The sequence below is a fragment of the Prionailurus viverrinus genome, chromosome A3 (assembly GCF_022837055.1).
Source record: "Prionailurus viverrinus isolate Anna chromosome A3, UM_Priviv_1.0, whole genome shotgun sequence".
Classification (NCBI taxonomy): Eukaryota; Metazoa; Chordata; class Mammalia; order Carnivora; family Felidae; genus Prionailurus; species Prionailurus viverrinus.
In genome coordinates, this window is record NC_062563.1 from 14,674,844 (window position 1) to 14,697,303 (window position 22,460).

General features: G+C 49.9%; 1 protein-coding gene across 1 annotated transcript in view; it reads left to right on the plus strand.

Moving 5' to 3' along the window:
* Positions 1–18,883: 18,883 nt before the first annotated feature.
* The window catches only part of ELMO2 (engulfment and cell motility 2), a 39,245-nt gene continuing 35,668 nt past the window's right edge, over positions 18,884–22,460 (plus strand). The window contains exon 1 of the mRNA XM_047853034.1: positions 18,884–18,966. The gene's annotated coding sequence lies outside the window, so the exon portion shown is untranslated. The remainder of the gene's footprint in view (positions 18,967–22,460) is intronic.

A 22,460-nucleotide genomic window follows, 5' to 3' on the forward strand; every position in this document is an offset into this window, starting at 1 on the left:
GAGGGAGGCTTCGCCTCCCACCACCTCCTGGCAATGTTGGCGTCTTCATGCAAAAAAACGGAGTAGGAAGCGAAGAATGAAATGAGTCTGCTGGCGGGGCTGGTCCACCTGCCGCACAGGGAACTAAACCAACTGCTACCCGGTGGGACTGAGCCTATGCCTGGCGCGCAGGGCATCACGGGGCATCTCTCGGGGCTTCCAGGACATTCCAGGTGATTGTAACAACCGCAGTTAGACAAAGGCAAGGCGAGGGAGGAAGGGCTGGGTCACCCCAGCGGGCCAGTAGCACCTGCCAGTTGAAGTGAGGGCCACGGGGCAGGAAAATCTGGAACAGGTGGCAGAGGAGGAAGAGGACGACTATGGGTCACCACCCTGGAATGAGCTACCACTGCAGACACCGGACATTGGCTTGCGAACCCTCTTCCAGACTGTTTAGGAGCTGCCACAGGCTTCCCCCTTGAAGGACTGGCCGAAGGCATCTTATTCTTACATGTGCGACAGATATTACAGGAGGGCGAAAGGGAATCTGACTGGTGCAAGGGCCGGAATGTGTCAGACTCGGTTTATGCACCACCACGGATCTCCGGCCTTCTCCCTGCAACCACCCTGCACACTCACCTCACCCCTCAGCCGCTCACCTTGATTCCCAGCTGGAGGGGCTCTACAGGGAACGGGGGCGGGCGATTGCCTGATCCTGAAGCCTGATGGCGGCCTCTGCCATTGATGACACTACAGGTCAAGGAGCCCCACGGCAGTGCTGACCGAAAGGGAGAGACCGACCACGACATGAACTGTTTGGATTGGTCCCAGGGGCTCCCGGGGCGGGGATAGGAAGGAGCCGGTGGACAAATTCTGCTCACCTTCTCCTCCAGCGGGGTGTTCCAAGTCGGAGTAGTTCACGCAACTAGCTATGCTAGTTACAAAACTCTCAGCAAGGCCCCGGCTCACTCTGGCTCTCCTCCTCCCTGACTCACTTTCTCCCTCAGCCTGGTTTCCTCCAGGAAGTGTTACCAGGTAAACTTTTGCCGAGGGCTCTGCGTTCTGGGGAGCCCAGGCTGAGACAGCGTGGTCCTTGAGAAATAGACAAAGAACAAGAAAACAAACTGAAAAAAAAAAAAATTAAGAGAGAATTCTTGAAGACAGAAGATGCTATTTTAGGAATCGTGGAGGGGTGGGGGGGATCAAAATGGCTTTCTTTGAGGAAAACAATCCCAGTATATCAGCAGTCAAGTTTCCGTGTTGTCAGGGATACAAGCCGATTCTGATGATTAAGCAGCAAGCAAGTTTGTTAAAGAGATAATGAGCAGCTCACGCTATTGTTATGAGGGCTGAAAAGCCAGACTCAAGGTCAAGTAATGCCCCCAACTGTTCTGTATGATGATGAAAAACTGCCATTCTTGTCACCGCCCCTCCCCCATGCCAGGACCTTGACCTTGGAACCACTGCGGGCACTACCTCCTGCAAAGCCCATTGCCTATGCCACCTGGGCCTACGGAAAAGACAATTCCATGCAGAACTTGAACCCCCCCCCCCCCCCCGGAGCTAGCGCACTTAGTCATCCCACAAAGGCCCAGTGCCCACATCCTAACGATGAGGGAGGCTGGGAACTGGAGTTCCGATCCAAGCCTGGAGGGACAGGACTCCCGATTGTGAATCTCTCCAAATCTAAGAGCGTTGTTCCAAAGATGGTGGGAAGACGGATGTCTACCAGAAGCAATAAAACGGATACACCCCTCGTGAGGCAGATCAGAAATAAGTAAAACAGACAAAAACATGTTTAAGAAATAGTTCTGGAGGGGCCCCTGGCTGGCCCAGTGAGTAAAGCATCCCACTCAGGGTTGTGAGTTCAAGCCCCACATTGGGCATGGAGCCTACTTTTAAAAAAAGAGAAAGAGAGTTCTGGCAAACGGATTATGTGGAATAGTGCTGTCCGATAGAAATATAATAGAAGCTGTGTAGGTAATTAACTTTTTTCTAGCAGCCACATGAAAAAGAGTTAAAAAAGAAATATGTGAAGTTAGGGGCTCAGGTCACGATCTCAGGGTTCATGAGTTTGAGCCCCTCATCAGGCTCCCTGCTGACAGTGCGGAGTCTGCTTGGGATTCTCTCTCTGCCTCTCTCTCTCTCTCTCTCTTTCTCAAAATAAACAAATATACTTTAAAGAAAAAAGCATATTTAAGAAATATGTGAAATTAATTTTAATACTTAATCCAACATATAATCAATATAACAGTTAGTAATGAGACATTTTATATTCTTCTTTTTTCACACTAAGACTTGGAAATTGGTGTATATTTTAAACTTACACTTCATTTCAGTTGGACTGGTCATATTTCAAGTGCCCAAAAGGTTCATGTGGCTCGTGGCTGTATTAGATAGCACAGAGATAGTAGAGATAAAATCAGAACTCTATTTCACACATCATTTAAAGAAAAGCAAATTCCAAGTGAACTAAGGATGTAAATCTAAAAAATAAAATGATTAAAATCTTAGAAGAAAACGTCCAACGCTATACCTAGCTAGCTAGCATTTGTGAGATCTTTCTAGCCATCTGCAATGCAGGTGGCAGATAAGGGGTTCCTGTCTATATCCACAAGGAGCTTTGGCAAATCAGTATCAGAATAAAAATGGTCAGAAGTTCTCACAGAACAAACCCAAATGGTGAATAAACCTAAGAAGATATTCAGCTTCCCTGGGAGTCAGGAAAATACACATTAAATAATGAGACATTGCTTTACTCACATCAGACTAGCAAATCGGGAGCATGGTAACACCTACTGGAGGCTGGGAAGGGACCCTCCTCACCACATCACGGTGGCTATGACCTTGTTGGAGAGCAGTCTGGCAACATCTATCAAAATAAAACAACTCCGCATATTCTTTGACCAGCAATCCCATGCCTGGGAATCCACGCCAGGGAAATAAAAGCACCAGAATATGTGGAGAGAACGGACGTTCCCATCCACAGTGACCATGAGTATAGGCAGAGGAATGGCTGAATAAAGTGTGATACATTTGTATCATGGCAGGTTACGCAACCACTAGAAAAGAATCTCTTGACTCAAGGGAATTACCATCTTCCACCTCTGCAAGATGCAGAGACATGCATGACCTGTGGTTCCGTTTCTGTAAGCGATCGGGAGAGAAATCTACACAGACATGTATATTTACATCTGATTTCATGAGCATGAAGAGAGGGTTAGAAGGATATAATCGCCCTGCTAGCAAGGTTACCTGGGAGGAGGAGGAGAAGCAGGTGGTACAGATAAAAACACGGGAAGGCAGGAAAGAAAAATATGAGAACAGAGAAAAGGCGCGGGGGGTGATGGGGCGGGGAGGTTAAAAGGAAAAAAACTATCAAGGAAGGACAATTTCTGGGGCGCCTGGGTGGCGCAGTCGGTTAAGCGTCCGACTTCAGCCAGGTCACGATCTCGCGGTCCGTGAGTTCGAGCCCCGCGTCGGGCTCTGGGCTGATGGCTCAGAGCCTGGAGACTGTTTCCGATTCTGTGTCTCCCTCTCTCTCTGCCCCTCCCCCGTTCATGCTCTGTCTCTCTCTGTCCCAAAAATAAATAAACATTGAAAAAAAATTTTAAAAAAAAAAAAAAAGGAAGGACAATTTCTGTGAAGTTATCATGTGTGTTTGAAAAGGGCAAACATGTATCTCCACATAAATGTGTTCGATAAAGCTCGTGAACCATGGCATTCAAATCTTCCATGTGATTTACTTACTGTTTCGACTGCTTGTTCTGCAGATTTCTAACCGTTTCCCACCGAGCTGTGGACTGGTGGTTTCTCCTCGGGATTCTATCAGTGTTAGCATTTGACATTTCAATCCTATGTCACTAGACGCGTACAAGCACAAGGGCTAACCTTATTGGTAGATTGAATATTTATCAATATATATTTCAGTCTAGGGACGCCTGGGTGGCTCAGTCGGCTGGGCGACCGACTTCGGCTCAGGTCACGATCTCAATGGTCTGTGAGTTCGAGCCCCGCGTCGGGCTCTGTGCTTACAGCTCGGAGCCTGGAGCCTGCTTCGGATTCTGGTTCTCCCTCTCTCTCTGCCCCTAACCCACTCATGCTCTCTATCTCAGAAATAAATAAACATTTTTTTTAATTTAAATATATATATAGGTCTTTTCAAATAACACTGATCGTGGTTGTGTGAAATCCATTTTGCCTAATGCTGTTGTTGTCCACTTGCTTTCCTCTCCCCGGCTTCCCTGGGACAACTTTTCCCGCTCAGTATTTCCAGTGTTTCTGTGCTATCCTGCTTTTGCTGTCTCTAATAAAACAGCATACGGTTTGACTTTTTTTTTTTATTCTAGAGTATCTGTCCTCTCACAGTGAGTTTCATATATTATTGATGGATTTGTATGTTTCTACCAATTTATTAACCTGGTGTTTTCTACTATATATGCTGTGTTCCTGTTTCTTTTTCGTCTCTGCTTTTCAGTTAGTGGATAGCATTTATTTGCTGCCCATTACCCTTTCTTCTAATGACTTAGAAGGTATAGGGGCACCTGGCTGGTTCAGTTGGTACAGCATTGGTTCTGGATCTCAGGGTCGTGAGTTCAAGCCCAACGTTGGGTGTGGAGATTACTTAAATAAATAAACTTTAGGGGCACTTGCATGGCTCAGTTGGTTAAGCACATGACTCTTGATTTGGGCTCAGGTCACGATCTCACACTTGGTGGGTTCGAGCCCCACATTGGGCTCTGTGCTGACATCTTAGAGCCTGCTTGGGATGCTCTCTCTCTCTCTGCCCCTCCCCCACACTCATCTCTCTCTCTCTCTCTCTCTCTCTCTCTCTCTCTCTCAAAATAAATAAACATTAAAAATATAATAATAATTGGGGCGCCTGGGTGACTCAGTCGGTTAAGCGTACGACTTCGGCTCAGGTCATGATCTCACAGTTTGTGGGTTCGAGCCGCGCGTCAGGCTCTGTGCTGATAACTCAGAGCCTGGAGCCTCTTCAGATTCTGTGTCTCCTTCTCTCTCTGCCCCTCCCCCACTCACACTCTATCTCTCTCTGCCTCTCAAAAATAAATAGATGTAAAAAAAATTTTTTAATACAATAGTAAAAAACTTAAGAAAGTATATATTCTGTTCCTATTATCTTTATTTTTGACACGAATCATTAAGCCTATTAATTAATATCTGTATCTTCCTACCGAATACAATGAGGATCTTAGCATGCTTTTACTTTTCTCTCCTACCTCCTTCCCAGTCTTCATGCCTCCCCATCCTGGGTTGTCATCTCAGATTTTAGTTAGTTGTTGTAAGTAAAGATTTTTATGTAGTCTGACATTTTGCTGTTTTGTTTTGTTTTGCTTTTTGCTTGCCTGTGCTTTGTATATCCCACATTTTCTTCTTGGATCCACTTTCTCTCCGTTGGAATATAACTCCTACACCGGTGGGTTCTCAAGCAGAGGCCGGTACCACACCCCTTCCCAACATGGGGTGTTTTGTACTGTCACCGTGGCTAAGGAGCAGTTCCACTGGCATTTGATGGATGGTGGCCACAGGGACACCAAGGACACTGTCGGGAGCTTGTGGATCAGGCTTATGCGATGAAGAATCGTTCCACCCCAAATGCCAACAGGACCCTGCGGAGGAATGCTGTGACTATGAGTTGTAAACATTTTTCGTCCATCGGTGTCTTAAAATGATCGGTGATGCCCCCACATTTGCCTGATAGATTAGCTGAGTAAACACTCCTCAACGCTCCTAAACTCACACGTATTCCACCAGAGAACTTTGAAGACATCATTGGGCTGTTGACTTGCTCACAAAGTTGCAAAGGAGGAGGACTAAGGTCAACCTTATCCTCATCCCCTTCTGGATCATTTGTTTCACTCCGGAAACATTCAGCGTTTCCTTTTCATCCTTAGGGTCCTGAGATTTCAGGATGGTGTACTTAGATGTAAGTCTTTCCATATTCTTCCTGTAAATATTCACTAGATCCTCTCGACACAAGAGCTCATGTGTCTCTTAAGTTCTAAGAAGAAGTCTTGAATTATTACGTTGCTTCAGGGACTTTCCTTCTTCTGTTTCCTTCTCTCGTTCTGTAACTCACATGAAGCAGACAATGCGACATTTGCGATACCCTTCACGCCTCCGTGCTTGTTTCCACTTTCCATCTGTTTATTCCTTGGCACTGCATTCTGGGAGAATGCCTTGGCTCAGCCTTCTGGTTCACTACTTCACTCTCTAAATCCATTTTGCTCTTCAATCCATCTATCAAGATTTTATCCTTAAAAGAATTATTACTTTTAGCGACATCTGGGTGGCTCAGTTGGTTGAGCATCCGACTCTCGATTTTGGCTCAGGTCATGATCCCAGGGTCATGGGATTGAGCCCCATGCCAGGCTGCACGCCCAGCATGGAGCCTACTTAAGATTCTCTCTCACAGCGCCTGGATGGCTCAGTCCATTAGGTGTCCGACTTGATTTCGGCTCAGGTCATGATCTCACAGTTCATGAGTTCGAGCCCCACATCAGGCTCTGTGCTGACAGTGCAGAGCCTGCTTGGGATACTCCCTCCCTCTCCCTCTCTCTCTGCCCCTACCCTGCTCGCTCGCTCACTCTCGCTCGCTCTCTCTCAAAAATAAATAAGGTTAAAAAAAAAAAAAGATTCCCTCTCTGCCCCTCCCCCACTCTCACTCTCTCTAAAACAAAAATGAATAAAAGAATTATTGTTTGTATTTTAAGAAGAATCAAACTTTTTTGATTCATAAAGCTGTTGTATTCTTTTTGAATACTTTTTTTGGGGGCGCCCGGGTGGCTCAGTCGGTTGGGCATCTGACTTCGGCTCAGGTCATGATCTCGCGGTCCGTGAGTTCGAGCCCCGTGTCGGGCTCTGTGCTGACAGCTCAGAGCCTGGAGCCTGTTTCGGATTCTGTGTCTCCCTCTCTCTCTGACCCTTCCCCGTTCATGCTGTCTCTCCCTGTCTCAAAAATAAATAAACGTTAAAAAAATTTTTTTTTGAATACTTTTTTTTTTAAAGTAAACTCAACCCCCAACGTGGGGCTCGAACTCATGACCCCACATCAAGAATCACATGCTGTACCGACTAAGCCAGCCAGGCATCCCTTGTTGTACGCTTTAAAAAAAATTGATGCAACAGGCTCTTTCATTTGCCCAAGATATTAATGATCCTTATTCTGTAATCTGGTCCTATTTGCTCTCCTAACTCAGTCCCATCATCTGTGAAACAGGAATAATAATTCCTACCACCGAGTTTCATGGTGATTATTAGAATTAACATAAAACGATGCCTGGCACGTAGTGCATTAAATACCGAGTTGATGAATAGACAAAGCAAAATAATAAATGCAAAAGAAGTAACTGATCGTTATCCTCATTGATAGTATCCGCGGAGACAATGACATCCAAGATCCTACCCTCTTAGTTTTGACTCTGTCATAACACCACCGCCCCTCCCACCCCCAGATCCGGGGCATGGACTGCTTCCTCACTTTGCTGAGGCACGCATTTGAACCGTAAGCTGCAAGGCTGGTGAGTGGGAGTGGGAATGTGTCCAGCATCTGTCTCCCAAAATGGCTCTATGCTTCTCTTTAACGTATGAAGTCAGCAAACCCTCACCACCGCCCTGAAAGGCAGATGTCGCCATCCCAGTTTCACAGGATGAGAAACCTCGAGAAAGTACAGGCAGTGGGCCACGAGGCAGTGGTTTAGGACTCTGTGCTAGGCAGTCAGAGTTCTTACCGACTCAAGAAAGGGACTCTCGGAGCCTCAGCTCATTCGTCTGTAAAATGGGCCTGACTGTCTTTTTTGCCAACTCTGCTGGAATTCTACTCATCACTCGGCCTTCGAGGTCAGTACCAACACAGTGTGGTCACTTCCGAGGATCCGAACCATTCAGGCTGAACGCCGCCACATTCTCCCGCTTCCTCTGGGCCTCCACTCACCTAAGGCATCGCACTCTGCCGGGGGTCAGCCAGCTGCCCGTGCTTCTGCCCCGCACCAGACAGCGAGCAACTAGAAAGAAGTACAGAAGGCCACAATGATGCGATTTCCCCAAATCTTAGAGCCCGGGCTGCCCTCTGATGACTACATGAGATAAATCAGAGGCCAGATTGGCGAGATGAGTGGCCATTGACCTAGGGGGCAAGTTAAAGGCCAGCTCCAGTAGTGACGTGTTGCTGGGGCCGTAGGAAACCATCCCTCTTTTCCTAGGCGTGTGCGGGCTTTTCAATATTTACACACACACACCCCTTTTGTCTTCCTGCCTCGGCCTTTGTATCCACAAGCCATTCTCAACACAGTCTGATCACAGCGACCCATGGGATCTTCCTTCAAAATTCAAGTCAACTCTCTCCTTTACTCCGCCCTCGTGGTGCCTGCGGTTCACGGTCCCTCTCCATGCCTCCTCACAAGATTTTCAGGATCAAGCGATTCCCGACGGAGAAACAAAGGCAGAATGGTCCCATTCCCCAGTGGATTTGGACGCAGACTGGTAAGAAAATCAGGTTCAAGTCCAAGAGGAGGCATTGAAGGAGAACCCGGCTGGGCCTATGAGGGATCGCCCGTGAGATAGCACTGTGTTCATGCTGCATGAAGGTCACGCGCTGCTGTCCTGTTGCTCTGTGGACATCACTACCCCAACAATAGCCAAGGTTTGTAATGTTTATTAATTTGAGAGAGAGAGGCAGAGGGAAGGGCAGAGAGAGAGAGGGAGAGAGAGAATCTCAAGCAGGTTCTGCACTCTCAGCCCAGAGCCCGATGTGGGGCTCGATCTCACGCACCGTGAGATCATGACCTGAACCGAAATCGAGAGTTGGACGCTTAACCCACTGAGTCTCCCGGGTGGCCCCAATAGACGTGTTTTATGGGGAGATTATTTTTCTCGGTTTCTATGCTTCTGCAGCAGTAGGTTGGTTTGGTAATAAATACGTGAGACTTTTTGTTTGAAAAAACATCAAATCAGACAGTGCTATTCCCCTGCTTACAAGCCTCTAATACGTTCCCACTGCACGTAGAACAAAACCTAGAGTCTTCACAGCAGAGATGACAGGCCTGCATTAGCTAGCTTCTTCGTACCCTCCTCTTCCCTTATCTTTGATGATCCAACCACCCAGTCCAAGTCAAGATCTTCCCCACAGACGAATTCTCGGGCAGGGAGGTCTTCCTACAGCATATATGAGCCTCTCCACACAGTTTCCTCCCAGGCCAGAGCTCCAAGGCCAGGGCCTCTGGCAAGAGTGGGCCCTTCGTTTCTTCTATGATGGCTGCCTCAGTTTCTCAACAAACGGGCAGCTGCTCTGGACAAACCAGGTCAGGTCAGTAAAACTTAGGAAGGAGTCTACCGGAGCCAAGGAAATACCGACCGGGAATGGGGCCCCCACCCCTCCTGGGGCTCTGAGCTCTAGGAGTGGGCTTACAGTTGGAGGCGGAGGGGTGAAGGCAAGGGACAGTGTGGCAGAGGGACTCTGGTCAACAAGGCTACCCCACTCTTACACACACACACACACACACACAGACACACACACACAGTGGTTGGCCTTTAATCACAACCCCATTGACTGAATGCCTACCGTGAGCTAGAAGCTGGAACTTAACTTATTTTAACCCTTGCGACTCCCTCACCAGCCTCATGAGTCAGTTTCTACCATCATCGCTGTTTTACACATGAAGATAAGGACTTTCAGAGAGGTCGGGCCAGTTGCCTCAGGACCCACAGTAAGGACAGCACTCTTCAGCCAGCATAGTCATACCTGTTGTCCGAGTGTTGAAATTCTTCCATATTCGTTGGTACACAGGAGCTGCCTCACCCCCCTGAGCGTTTTCCCAGCAGCAGCTGAGTGGCCAGCAGCCCTGACCTCTCCCTCCACCCCTAACCTCTTCACCTCCCTACATTCCAGTAACTTTTCAGTCCGGGACACAGGAGGTGGGGGGGGGGGGGGCAGAGAAATTCCCCGAGGAATCTTCTCCAGGAGCTGTCTGTTCAGATCTGTCAGTCCTGAACTCATTCCTCAATGGCTGCTAAGTAGTTTACACTTATCGTTCAGGATTCTCTGCTTCTGCTGTAACCAAGATGCTGGGGAAGCAGATCCAAGGAGCCACGTTTATCCCTGGCTGGGGGCTTATCTCCCATCTACACAGATGGAGTGTTTGCAAGACCAGTCACCCAGAAGAATCTACTTCCCCCACCCGCCTCCGCTGGGGTCCAGAAGGAGCAGACTTACCACTAAATCCTAGTATGTCTGCCATTTTCTAAGAAATTATTGAGCCATTGCTGTGTGTCTGCTCTGCGTAAGGTTCATTTTTTTTTAACGTTTATTTATTTTTGAGACAGAGAGAGACAGAGCATGAACGGGGGAGGGGCAGAGAGAGAGGGAGACACAGAATCGGAAGCAGGCTCCAGGCTCCGAGCCATCAGCCCAGAGCCCGACGCGGGGCTCGAACTCACGGACCGTGAGATCGTGACCTGAGCTGAAGTCGGACGCTTAACTGACTGAGGCACCCAGGCGCCCCAGGTTCATTTTTTTTTAACCAGGAGAAAACCTAACTTAATAGTGTAAGTACAGGGAATCCACACAGACTTGGAAACTCTAAGGACATTCAGGCAACATGATACTTATATGAGCTAAGGAGAGGGGTAGGGGTCTGAGGATACAAAGGGCAGAAAGGCCGTTAGCAGGAAGGTGAATGGAGATGTTTGGAAAACACTCGGTGCCCTATTATGCAGAGAAGTTCCTTAGGCGAATAGAAGCTCTGTTAATAGCTCTCTTCCCGGTAAAGCAGGCAGTTGCTGGAGAGGTAAAGAGCTTCCTCTGAATCTGCTAGGTTCCGATTGCTTTTAACTCAAAATAATGTCCCTGCCAAAGTGGCCCATCTTGGGGCAGCCCGCCCTTGGCCCCTACAGTTCCCTCCTCTAAAACTTCCTTGAAATTCCATGCATTAAAAATTGATCTTGTAAATCGTTCTGTCTCACGGAACCTGACAAATCGGTCAGTTCAGTTAAACTCATTTCAGGAGGTGGCGAAGCAGATGCGTTTTCAGAGTTGGGCTCATGGTTCAAGAAATCAGACACTAGACAAGAGGCGTTTCTACCGAAAGACAAGAAAAACGATGGTTAATGATTCGGTCGGGACAGAAGTCAGTTTGGGGGTTCTGAGGATAGCCAGGGAACCTTTCTAGAGGTCAACTTGAAGCATCTTCAGAGAGAGTGAGAGGCGGCTGCAGCGTTCTGACGGATTTTCCTGGTTTGTGGTTCAAATGTTTCTGGCACACACAGCGACAGGCCTGAAGACCGTCTCTATATGAGCTGCTGCGGTGATTTCCCTGAAGTTTACACGAGGCCCCTTACATCTAGTTTGCAAGGCTTGCGGGGGAGGGGCAGTTTTTGTTCTCAGATGAATCCACTCTTCTGGCTGTTTGTCACATTTCCCAAGGATCTCTCTGCGGTCCGGGACCAATGGTGTCTGATGAGGCTTCGGAGCGGTGGTGGGGGTCCGGAGCCAATAGCCAACCAAGAACTCTTGAGACATCTTGGATGCAAAAAGGTGACTTTATTAAAGCACGGGGACAGGACCCGTGGGCAGGAAGAGCTGCCCTGGGGTGGTGAGGAGTGACTGGTTTTATACTATGGAGTAGAGGCAAGAGGAAGGTTTCCAAAAGGACTTTCATATGTTAAAGACGACTCAAAGGACCCGGGAGGCCTAGCTACCGCCAAGGGAAGGTTATTTTTCCCTCTAGCAAGGCATTAACATTAAGACAGCAGGGGTCCTGGAGAAGTGTTAGACTCTGTATTTGCCTCAAGTGTTTGTCAGTGGGCTGCAGGTTATAAAGAAATTTGAGTTTATTTACATTTTCTTCTTGCCTTTGTTCCCCACCCCAGTATGGAGGGGAAGGTGATGTTAGGGCTCCAGGAAACAGTCTCTGGGTTTCTGGAGGTTAGGCTAGTGACAAGATTGCCTTTTTTCTTGTGATTCACGAAGACGTTTGTGAACCGATGGAGACTCTTGTCCTGCATGACTGTGATCTCTCCGTCGGTTAACCATTTGCTTTCTCCTTTTCTTAGCTTTCGGGGAGCCAGGAGTGCCTGGGGAATGTCACAGGAATCCCGCCCAAGGGGAGGAGGGGGGTTGCAGGGTCTCAGCTTGCTGTATGCTCCCCCATCAGTGCCCGTTGAGTTAAAGTATCCTGCTGACTACACCAACTGTTCGGGAGGAAGAATTTCCTCTGCCCTTCAAAGCCCTTCTGGCTGGACTTAGAATCAAATTAATACGAGGCAGATTAATAGGAGAAAATCAGATTTAATAGTATAAGTACAGGGAATCCAGACATGGAAATTCCTGAGTAAGGCTCTTTACAAGGGGCTTTTGCCAGGGGGTGCCCCAGACATAAGGAATGGCCAGTTAGTGGTTTCCAGAGCGTGGGCACGAAGCTTAGAGTCTACTCGTTCAAGTCCCAGATCCTCCACTTAATAGCCACATTATAAATGACTTACCCTCTCTGTGCTTCAGGCTTCTGTGGTGAAAAATGGGAGTGAAAACAATAATTTCTACTTCAGAGGATTGGGGTGATGGTTCAATTAGATGTAGTATGTAAAGTCCCAGGAGTAAATAAAATTAATGTAAAATCTATAAAACAGTGCCTGCCCACGACTCTGTTATATTGGTAAGTAGTAGCTATTATTTTTATATACTGGGTGTGCTAGACATTTCTCAATCTCATTGAATATGCTTCCCAATGACCTCCTGCCCCACCACACACACACACACACACACACACACACACACACACACACAGCTTTAGATGTTGAAGATGACTTCCTACGCCAGCAGGGGGCGCTGGCCTCACACAAGCGGCTGGAGCCCTCTCCCGCTGGGGCTGACACCTGACCGCTCGCCCCAGTCTCCAAGACACCCTCCGGTCTCTTCATTTCCACTCACAAAAATACACGATAAGACCCAGTTCCTGGAAGAATGATCTGTGCAAATTAAGTTATCGTGAGTTATGTGAACCCCCAACCTGCAAGAGCCAAGGCTAGACTGGCTGTCTGCCTCCTGCCCTTTGCTTCCCACTTAAAAATCCAAGTCACCATGAATTGTCGTAATGATACTTTATTCGTCTGCTTTAGTCATTTTTCTTCTCTTCCTATCTGAGGCAGCGAGTTGTCTTAAGGGAGATAGCACAATGTTGCAGGAAAGACTCAGGCCTTGAAATTAGACAGAACGGATTTGAATACTGGCTTCACCACTTCATCAAACAACCCCCGGCAAATATCCCCACCTCTCTGGGCCTCAGTTTCCCCCTCTGCAGAATAGAGGTAGCAATACATGTACCTCATAGGAATGAGAGGAGCAAGTGAGATAAATCATATAGAGATCTTATCTCATAGGTATCCAGGCTTCATAATTACTTGAGACACAGAACAAATTACAGAATGAAATGCCCACATACTATATTGTTCTCAGGGGGTCGTATAAAGGGAAGGACATGGGCTTTGAAGTCGGACTGACTTAGGTACCAAACGAGCTGTGTGGCCTTAACAAGGTTCTTTGCACCGCTAAATCTCAGTCTTCCTCATCTGTACAATGGGCACTCGGACACTCCACAGAAAGCTGATAGCTTTGAATGAGATCATATATATGTAACAGTCCCCCACATAAGACACAGACCCACAGTAAACACTGGCTCTCTTTCTTTAAGCAGATAAACATAGGTTTTGACATTTATGAGCCACCATGTCAGAAAACCTTCCAGTATGGTTGCGGGGACTGTATATAACAGGAGTCACATTCGTAGAGACCCTCCAATTACCCATGGCTTGTTTTTCTTTGTTTATTCAGCGCTGCAATAAAGAAAATATGGGCCACGGATTGTGTGCCACATAAGTTCCAGGTGCTGGGGATCCAGCTAGGAACAAGGCAGTCACCATTCCTGCTCAGGCAACTTACGACTAAGGCAGAGGTCAGACAACACAACAGTAGTGATGTTGAGTACCTTGAAGGAAATTAGAGCAGGTTAAGGGAACGGAGCGGGGTTGGTGGGGGGTACATTCAAGAAGATGGGGTGGTCAGGGAAGATCTGGCCTAGGAGGTTTTAGAGCAGACCTGGATAAAGTGAAGTCAGCACGTGACGATCAGGGGGAAGAGCACTCCGGGAGAGGGAACAGCGCGTGCAAAGGCACAGAGGCGAGAAGAAACTGTGTGTTTAAGGAACGGGCGATCAGGCTGTAAGACGGGGAGACTGGCCATAGAGCAAAGTCAAAGCAGTTCAGTGGGGAAGCCCCCACCAGTCTAAAGATGGGCCACCTTACAGCTTAGGCAGATGCTGGGGGGCACGACAGGGCACCGATGGTGCAGGGGAGACGACGGGATACCTGCAGACGCAAAATCTGTGAGTGAGAAGAGACGCCATCTGGGGGCACCTGCAGGGTAGGCCTTATGGGGGTCAGAGAAGGTGACTTTATGGTAACAGGACAGAAGGCGGGGCTCTCCGGTGCTCAGGCAGATAGGCCGGTGGATTTGGCAGCGAGAAAATGTGAGTTTTCTCCTTATTGGTTCTTTCCTTCTTTTTTTGTTTTGTTAGAGACGCAAGTGTGTCATCAGCCACGAGTGAGGAGCTGAAGGCAGAAGAGAGAAGGAAGACACGAGAGAGCCTCTGGGGGAGGGGGACCGGGCAGGCCATGGAAGTACAGGGCTGTGGGGTTACCCCACAGTGGGGAGGACCCACCTGGGCCACAGAGGGTCTCTACTTCTCTCTGGCCCCGTCAGTTGCTGGGGGGCACAGGTGAGGGACAGGTGGTGAGCCGAGTTTCAGCAGAGTTGGGATTTTCCAGATGAGTCAACGGAGAGAGAAGGGAGCACGGGAGAGGAGCGTGAACACAGGGACTCACTGTATGGAGACCAGAGCCCTAAGCTGGGAAGTGAGGCCGCCGAGGGGATGCCAGACTCCCCGAATGTGGACGGTGTGTGGATTAGAGAGCTGGGGGGTTTCGATACCCTCCAGTTTCAGACGTGGTTTCAGAAGAACTGAAAACATTATAGATAATTCACTCACACAATAAATACATATCGAAGGCCTACTACAGTTTTTAAAACTACCTACAATTTGGGGCCCCTGGGGGGGCTCAGTTGGTTAAGGGTGCGACTCTTGATTTCAGCTCAGGTCATGATCTTGCAGTTTGTGGGGTCGAGCCCTGCATCAGGGCTCTGCTTGGGATCCTCTCTCTCCCTCTCTCTCTGCTCTTCCCCTGCTCATGTTCATGCTCTATTTAATTATTTTGAGAGAGAGAGAGAAAGGGACTGAAAAATTAAAAAAAAAAAACTACCTACAATTTACTGAGCACTTATTATGTCGGGCACTGTGCCAAGTTTTGTTCATTTACTGCATCTCATTTAATTCTCAGGACAGCCCATGAAGGACAGTGCTGTTCTTTTTTTTTTTTTAATTTTTTTAAATGTTTTATTTATTTTTGACACAGGGAGAGACAGAGCATGAACAGGGGAGGGTCAGAGAGAGGGAGACACAGAATCCGAAACAGGCTCCAGGCTCTGAGCTGTCAGCCCAGAGCCCGACGCGGGGCTCGAACTCACGGACCGTGAGATCATGACCTGAGCTGAAGTCGGCTGCTTAACCGACTGAGCCACCCAGGCGCCCCAAGGACAGTGCTGTTCTTATCCCCACTGTACAAATGGGGAGACCGAGCTCACAGAGATCGAGTAATTGACACAAGAACACCGAGCTGGTAAGTAACAGAGAGCTCTGTCTGGTTACAAGGCACAGGCCTCTTAACGACTATGCTCTAGCATGGGCCAGATACTGTGTTGGGTTTATGTAATCATGACATTCAGCTTCAGGTTCTTCTCCTACTTGATCCCATCCTGTAAACAGGCACCTGGCCTCAGCCGCCCAGGGGTAGCAGCTGGGGTGGAGGTGGAGGAATGGGGAATTCTTCCCTTGGTGGGGCCATCAGTCAGGGTGCCTGCCCTCCTTAGCTAAGGGGAGAGGACACGTTACTGAGCTCAGCCAACTGGACTCTGGCACCAGGGACTTTGATTCTTTTTTTTTTTTTTTAATGTTTATTTATTTTTGAGAGAGAGAAAGAGAGGGAGGAGGAGGGGCAGAGAGAGAGGGAGAAACAGAATCCAAAGCAGGCTCCGGGCTCTGTGCTGACAGCACAGATCTCAACGCGGGGCTCGAACCCACGACCCCGGATCTTGATCTGAGCCGAAGTCGGACACTTAACTGACTGAGCCATCCAGGTGCCCCTGAGAGACTGATTGTGATCAGACAAAGATCTGTTCTAGAAAGGGGCGGGCCGGAGGGGGTGGGGAAGGACGGGGCTAATGCATTTTGACTACCTCAACACCCACAGCATCTCCAGTCTCTGTCTTTTCCCCACCTGGCTCTCGGCTTCCTGTCACTCCTGTGAGTTAGCCACCAGCCTGCCCATAAACTCCTTTTCTGCCGAAGTTAGCCAGGTTGGTTCCTGAAACTTGCAATCAAAGAAGCTGCACTGGCATATCAGGAGAAAAGGACAAAGTAGTATAAAGCTAAAACGGGTGACACATTCCTCGGATAAATGTGACCTGAACAGGGCCAGAACTAGGGCAAGGCAGGTGAGGCACCAGGGCACAAGATTAAGGAGGTGTCGCCCCAGCCCATGTAAGTGCAGGGCTCGCTCTACTAGATGCCCCTTTCCCCCCACTCCCCAAAAGTTAATGGCCTATGGAGAGCAAAGATTAATTCGCTTTCACATCAGAGTATGAAGTGACGAGGAAGTATTCCCCATCAGCAGGTAGCTTTCTGCTCCAAGTGCTCCTTTGGGGACACTGGCACCTTCGGTGTTGTGGTGCTGTCATCCCCCAGCACATCATCATCATGACAAGGTCAAGGCTGGGTCCAGCTGGCGAGAAGGACAAAGTGCAGGGAGGAGGCAGGCCTACTGAGTAAAGGCCTTGCCTGAAGTTTCACCCGCCAATTCCTTAGACAAGAACTTAGTAACCCAGATGTCCTTAACTGCGAGTGGGGCTGAGCAGTGAAGTTTAGCTGGGCAGCCACATGACTGCAGAAGGCAGGGAGAAGGGTTTGGCAGATAGCTGGTCAGCCACGACAGCCACTGCCCACATGGAGACCATGTCTCTTTAATAATCAAGGGTGCTGAGTGTAAGCCCCCTGGGGAGCTGGGGGAGGGAGAGGTATTCAGGGGCTGGAATAAATGCGGAAGGCAGGGAGGAGTAGGAGAATGTTCCTCAGGAGGAGAACTACAGGCGTTACCTTTCCCCAGAGCCCAGGGAAGTAAAGGTAAACACGGCTTGCCACCTTGCCATGGGGCAGGAAGGAGGTCTGCTACCCACCTTGAACCCTCGTGGACTCTCATCATGGACTTGTCATCATCACAAGGTCAAGTAATGGAATCTGACAGTGCAGCGTGGTAGACAGCGGATGGGATTCGGAGTGAGGAAAGCTGGATCCGGCTTCCGGTTCCCGTGTTGACCTTGGGCAAATCCTTAACCATGCCAACCTTATATCCGCCTCTGTAAAATGATGGAGATGACGTCATCAACAACAGTAACAATAAATAATAACAGTAACACTAAGCAGTAACAGTATGAATAATAACAAAGTTGTGGTGAGGGATCCCACAAAGCAATGGTCCATAAAAGACTCTGATACCCAGCAAAGTGACACAGACCAGGGGTGAGCAAACTGTGGCCACAGGTCACCACCTAGAAAAGTTGACTAGTCGTCAGAGACCGTATGGCCCAGTATTTACTATCTGGACCTTTGTGGAAAGTTCCAAGAGGATCTCTGCGGGGACTGTATTGATGTCAGCTCGCACTAAGTTTCCACTTCCCTGAGCACCAGTTTATTCACCAGTAAAATAAAACTAACAAAGTTACCTTCAGTTCCAAGCTGTTTCTGCAATCAAAGGAAACAACTTATGTAAAACTGCTTTGCAGATTGTCAGGTGCCATATAAATGGTAGTCACTAATTTCATGCTTTCTGAGTAGTATCGATTCCATTATTTAGTCTCTGCTGCGCATCTGTGAAACGGACATCAAAATACCTGCTTCTCAGGATTGTTGCAAGGATCTGTGAGGCAAGATGGTTAAACCATAAGCTTTAGGATCAAACCAGCACAGTCTGGCGTCTTGCTTGTCCGGTCACTAGCTGTATGATCTCTGGCCCTCTGGCAACCTCAATTTTCTCATCTGAAAGGAAGGGAGCGGCATAATACCTTACATCAGGGTTGTATAAAGGGAGATAGCCCAGCGAGGTCTTGGCTGGGTGCCCGGCCTTGCTCTGATCCGCAGGTACGGTGACAAATGCCACCTCCCACGGGTCCCCACTGATCCTACAGCAGAGCTGTACCCCTCTGCCTCTGCTCAGCGCCCACGGTCAGCCCCGGGTACCGGTATAATTAGCTCCATCTCGGTGGTGAGCAGCCACGGCTTCTCACAGCCTCTGACACGACTGTCACCTCCCACTCAGTTATCTCCACCGTTGAGTGTGCATTACATGCCCGCTGGGCATGGGGCTGAGTGCCACCAGAGGACAGCTCAGCCCTCACAATCTCCGAGTTGTCACAAGGAACCAAAACCTTTTCCTTCGCTCTCAGGCTGTGCCAAAAGAAAAGTTTGGGGGAGAAAATGCCACCTCTTGGATCTGCTGAGGAATCGCGTTCCTCCTGACCCCACAGCCAGCGGGGTGGGCGATGAGGGTGGGGAGAAAGGAAGCCTGTTTCTTTAAGGGGCCTCTGCTAGTGGGGCGGGGACTTCCCCCGGCAGCTGGGCCCGCCCCCTCTTGAGTGACAGGGAAACAACCCAATTACAGAAAGAGACTTCAGCGTGACGGCGGAGCGGAGCAATAGGAGCCCGGGCTGGCTCTCGGGGGCGGGATCCCGGGAAGGCCGAGCGGGCGGAGGCTGGTGGAGCGGCGGAGGCGAGACCCCGGCGCGGGAGCTGGGCCTAGGTCGGCGCCCTGGTGAGTGCGGGGCGCGCCGGGCGCCGGGGCGCGGCGGGCCGCGGAGACGGGCCTGGCCCGAGGGACGCGGGGCGGAGAGGCTGGGCCGGGAAGGGGGCCGGAGGCTGCGGCCTGCATCTGCCTCGGGGACCGAGGGGCAGAGGGGCTGGAGGGCGGGCCCGGGCTGGAGCGCGCAGGTTCCGCAGGGGGTCGCGGCCCTGCGGGGGCCGCCGGGCCGCAGATTTGCGACCGACAGGGGCGTCGGGTGGGGAAGAAAGAGGGCCGGGCCTTGAGGAGCGTGGGGAGGAGGAGGGTGGGAGGATGGAGCCTGCGGGCGCGGCGAGCAGATGGGGGAGGGACGGGATGGGAGAACGCTCGCTGGGAGCCCGGGGAGTGTGTGGGGCTGGGTGGCCCTCGTCTGCAGTCCTGGAGTCTCTCTTGACATCGCCGCCTCCGAAGCACACGCTGCTCGTCCCCCCTCCGCCCCGTCGAGCCGGCCGGCTCTGCAGCCACCAGTCCACCTACTTCTCTCCGCCGCTCCCCCTCTGTTCAGGCGTCTGTCGCCTCCTACCTGAACTGTGGCATTGTCCTACCTGAGGTGCCCCCACGCGCTCTGGCTGCTCTGCTGTGGGCCTTGCACCGTGGCCAGTGGGATGTTTGAAGGTGCACATCAGATCAGGACACTGCTGCGGAAAACTGGCCAGTTGCCCACCTCTTGCAGGATCGGCCCCAGATCCTCGTCCAAGCCCCAGAGATCTGGCCCTTCCGACCTCTCCCTCCCGTTCAGTACTCTTCACACGGCCCTTTTCCTATTCCTTCTACATACCAGGCCCTGGAGGGGCGGGGTGGGGGGGGGGGGTGGTCCTTGTCCTTAGTCTTTTTTCTGCCTGGGCTTCTCTTCTCGGCCTGGCTTAGTCCAGTAAACTCTCCTCCGTCCTCTAAACCTGGACTCAAGTATCACTTCCTCGGGTCGCATCCCTGGGCTCTGACTCCTCCTCCAGGCAAATTCCCCACTTTTGTCACCCTGTGCACTTCTCCTTCATGACACTCGAACAGTTGCAGTTTTCCTTTTATTTGTGAAAGTATTAATGTCTGTCCCTCCCATCCAGATAGTAAGGTCCAGAAGGCTGTGTCTGGTTTTGCTCCTTGTGTCTCCCGCATCTTGCACAAGGACCAGGCACCGTAAATATTTATTAAATCAGGGAGTGGAGGACTTGGCTTTGACAGGAGGGAGGGGGCGTGAATCACGGTACCTGCCGGCCTGTCAGGGGGAGAAAGAAGCCAACGTTGGCATACTTCCTGTGTGGCGAGCTCTGTGCTAGAGTCATGTTCGACGTCCAACAGAAATATAAAGCCACTGAGTGGCTCAGTCGGTTAAGCTTCCGACTTCACCTCCGCTCATGATCTCGCGGTTCGTGAGTTTTTGTGAGTTCGAGCCCCGCGTCGGGCTTTGTGCTGACAGCTCAGAGCCTGGAGCCTGCTTCAGATTCTGGGTCTCCCTCTCTCTCTCTCTGCCCCTCCCCCGCTGGCATTCCGTCTCTCTCTCCCTCTCAGAAAGAAAGAAACATTAAGAAAAGAAGAAAAAAATACGATGTAGTGCATGTAATTTAATTTTTTTAGTAGCCACATTAAAAATGAGTAAAAAGAAACAGGCGAAATTAATTTTTAGAACACATTTTACTTAACATATTCCAAAATAATACTATTTTGACACAAAACCAATATAAAAACACTATTAATGAAATAGTTCACATTTTTGCGGGTGTGCTAAGTCTTTGAAACCTGGTGTGTGTTTTCTGCCTGTGGCCAGTCCATTTCAGTTTGTGGAAACCACGTTTCCAGGGCTCAGGGTACACAGTACCTGAGCAGTACTGTGGTAGGAACTGCCATATTGGGCTGTGCAGTTCTAGAAGCTTCGCCTACCTGTGGCATTTAATCCCGTTTACTTTCTTCTAAGGTAATTATTGTCTGCATTTTACTAATAAAAATCGTGCGGCTCCTAAAAGTTACGTTGCCTACTGGTGATCATGCTAGAGTTTGTGAGCGGAGGAGGAAAGATAAGGACCAGTACCCCGTCTGGAGTCTGGAGTCTGGTCTTTCTATACCCTGTGCTGCCTGTAGGAGGTGCCATGCAAATTTGGGGGTGCAGGGAGTGGGGACGAAACTTGAGAACAGTGGCACCTGTGGGTAGATTGCCTATTCTGTCTGGTTTCATGCACAGTAGTGTGCCGGCATGCATCGGTGCCCCCTGTCTGGGTGGCTCAGGGACAAGCCTCTTTGATGCAGTTGGAGGAAAAGCGTGCAAGACAAGTCCTTCTTGGACCTAGTCACTGTACCTCAGCACAGTGGACACCAACTCGGCCCGGTCCCCGGAGCTGGGTAGAAAATGTTTGCACCCTGCAACATTTCAGAGGTGCTGGGAGCACCACGCTCGGGTTAACAGTGTGGCTGTTCCGGTCCACAGTTGCTCACTGAGTGAGGTTTCCCTTCTTGTGAGGCCAGCGCTGTCCTAGGGCAGCAGAAGTCACCGCCTTCGTCTTCAGGATGCTTACTGTGGAAAGACGAGGCCAGATCACAGGGTGATTGATTAGATGATATGCACGACATATCATGATTGCACGATGATAGGCAGTGAAGAGCGAGGGAGAATCAGTGGTTGTGCAGGGCCCGAAAAGTTGCCGCCGAGGCCAAGCTGCGTCACGTGCTTAAAAGTGTTGAATTTGAGTTCCTTTAGGTGGGTGGGTGCTTTGCAGTCTGCCACAGTGCCTGCGTAGACGCTGTGTGGCTTATTTCCTCATCTGCCCGGCTGGTCAAGGCGTTTGAACCTGTCACCCCACTGGGCATCCTGGTTTAACGTGAGTCACCAGGAAAGGTTCGTTGAGCACCTGTTATGTGCCAGGCCTTGCACTGGCCCCTGCTTTGGAAGCGACTAAAAAACTCTCCAAGGTGCTTCTTCTAGAAGAAAGGAGTATGGAACACCTGCAGCAGTGGCGCTTTGCCTTTTGTATTGATTCTCCTCCCCGATTTGCCTTCACCCGTGTTGTCATTTTGTCATCAATGTCCTGCAGCCTGGCAGGTCGGGCTGCTTCGTGCTGGGGAACGCGGTTAACGCATTTTTGTAACTTCTTCAAGTTCACACAGTTGGGATTCTGCTTACTCCTATCGGGTATTATGCTCAAAATGATTCACGTAGATCATCCCACTTAATATTCACACCCACTTTGTAGAGTAGGGTTGATTTTAACCCCCATTTTACAGATACAGAAACTGCTGGAGGGGGATCCAAACCCAAGTCTGTCCCACTCCAGAACATAAGCTCCTAAGCACTACGTGACACCACGTCACTAGCAGGTCACGGTGGAAAGAGGCCTCAAAAACATCTAGCCTGACCCCCTCACGTAGATCAGGACAAGAGGCCTAGAGAGGCCCGTGCTCGTCGCCAATCTGGGCAGTCAGCTCTCCTGCCCTGCAGGGGGTGGAACCTAACCCAGACATGGGGGGGCCGAGACCTTCTT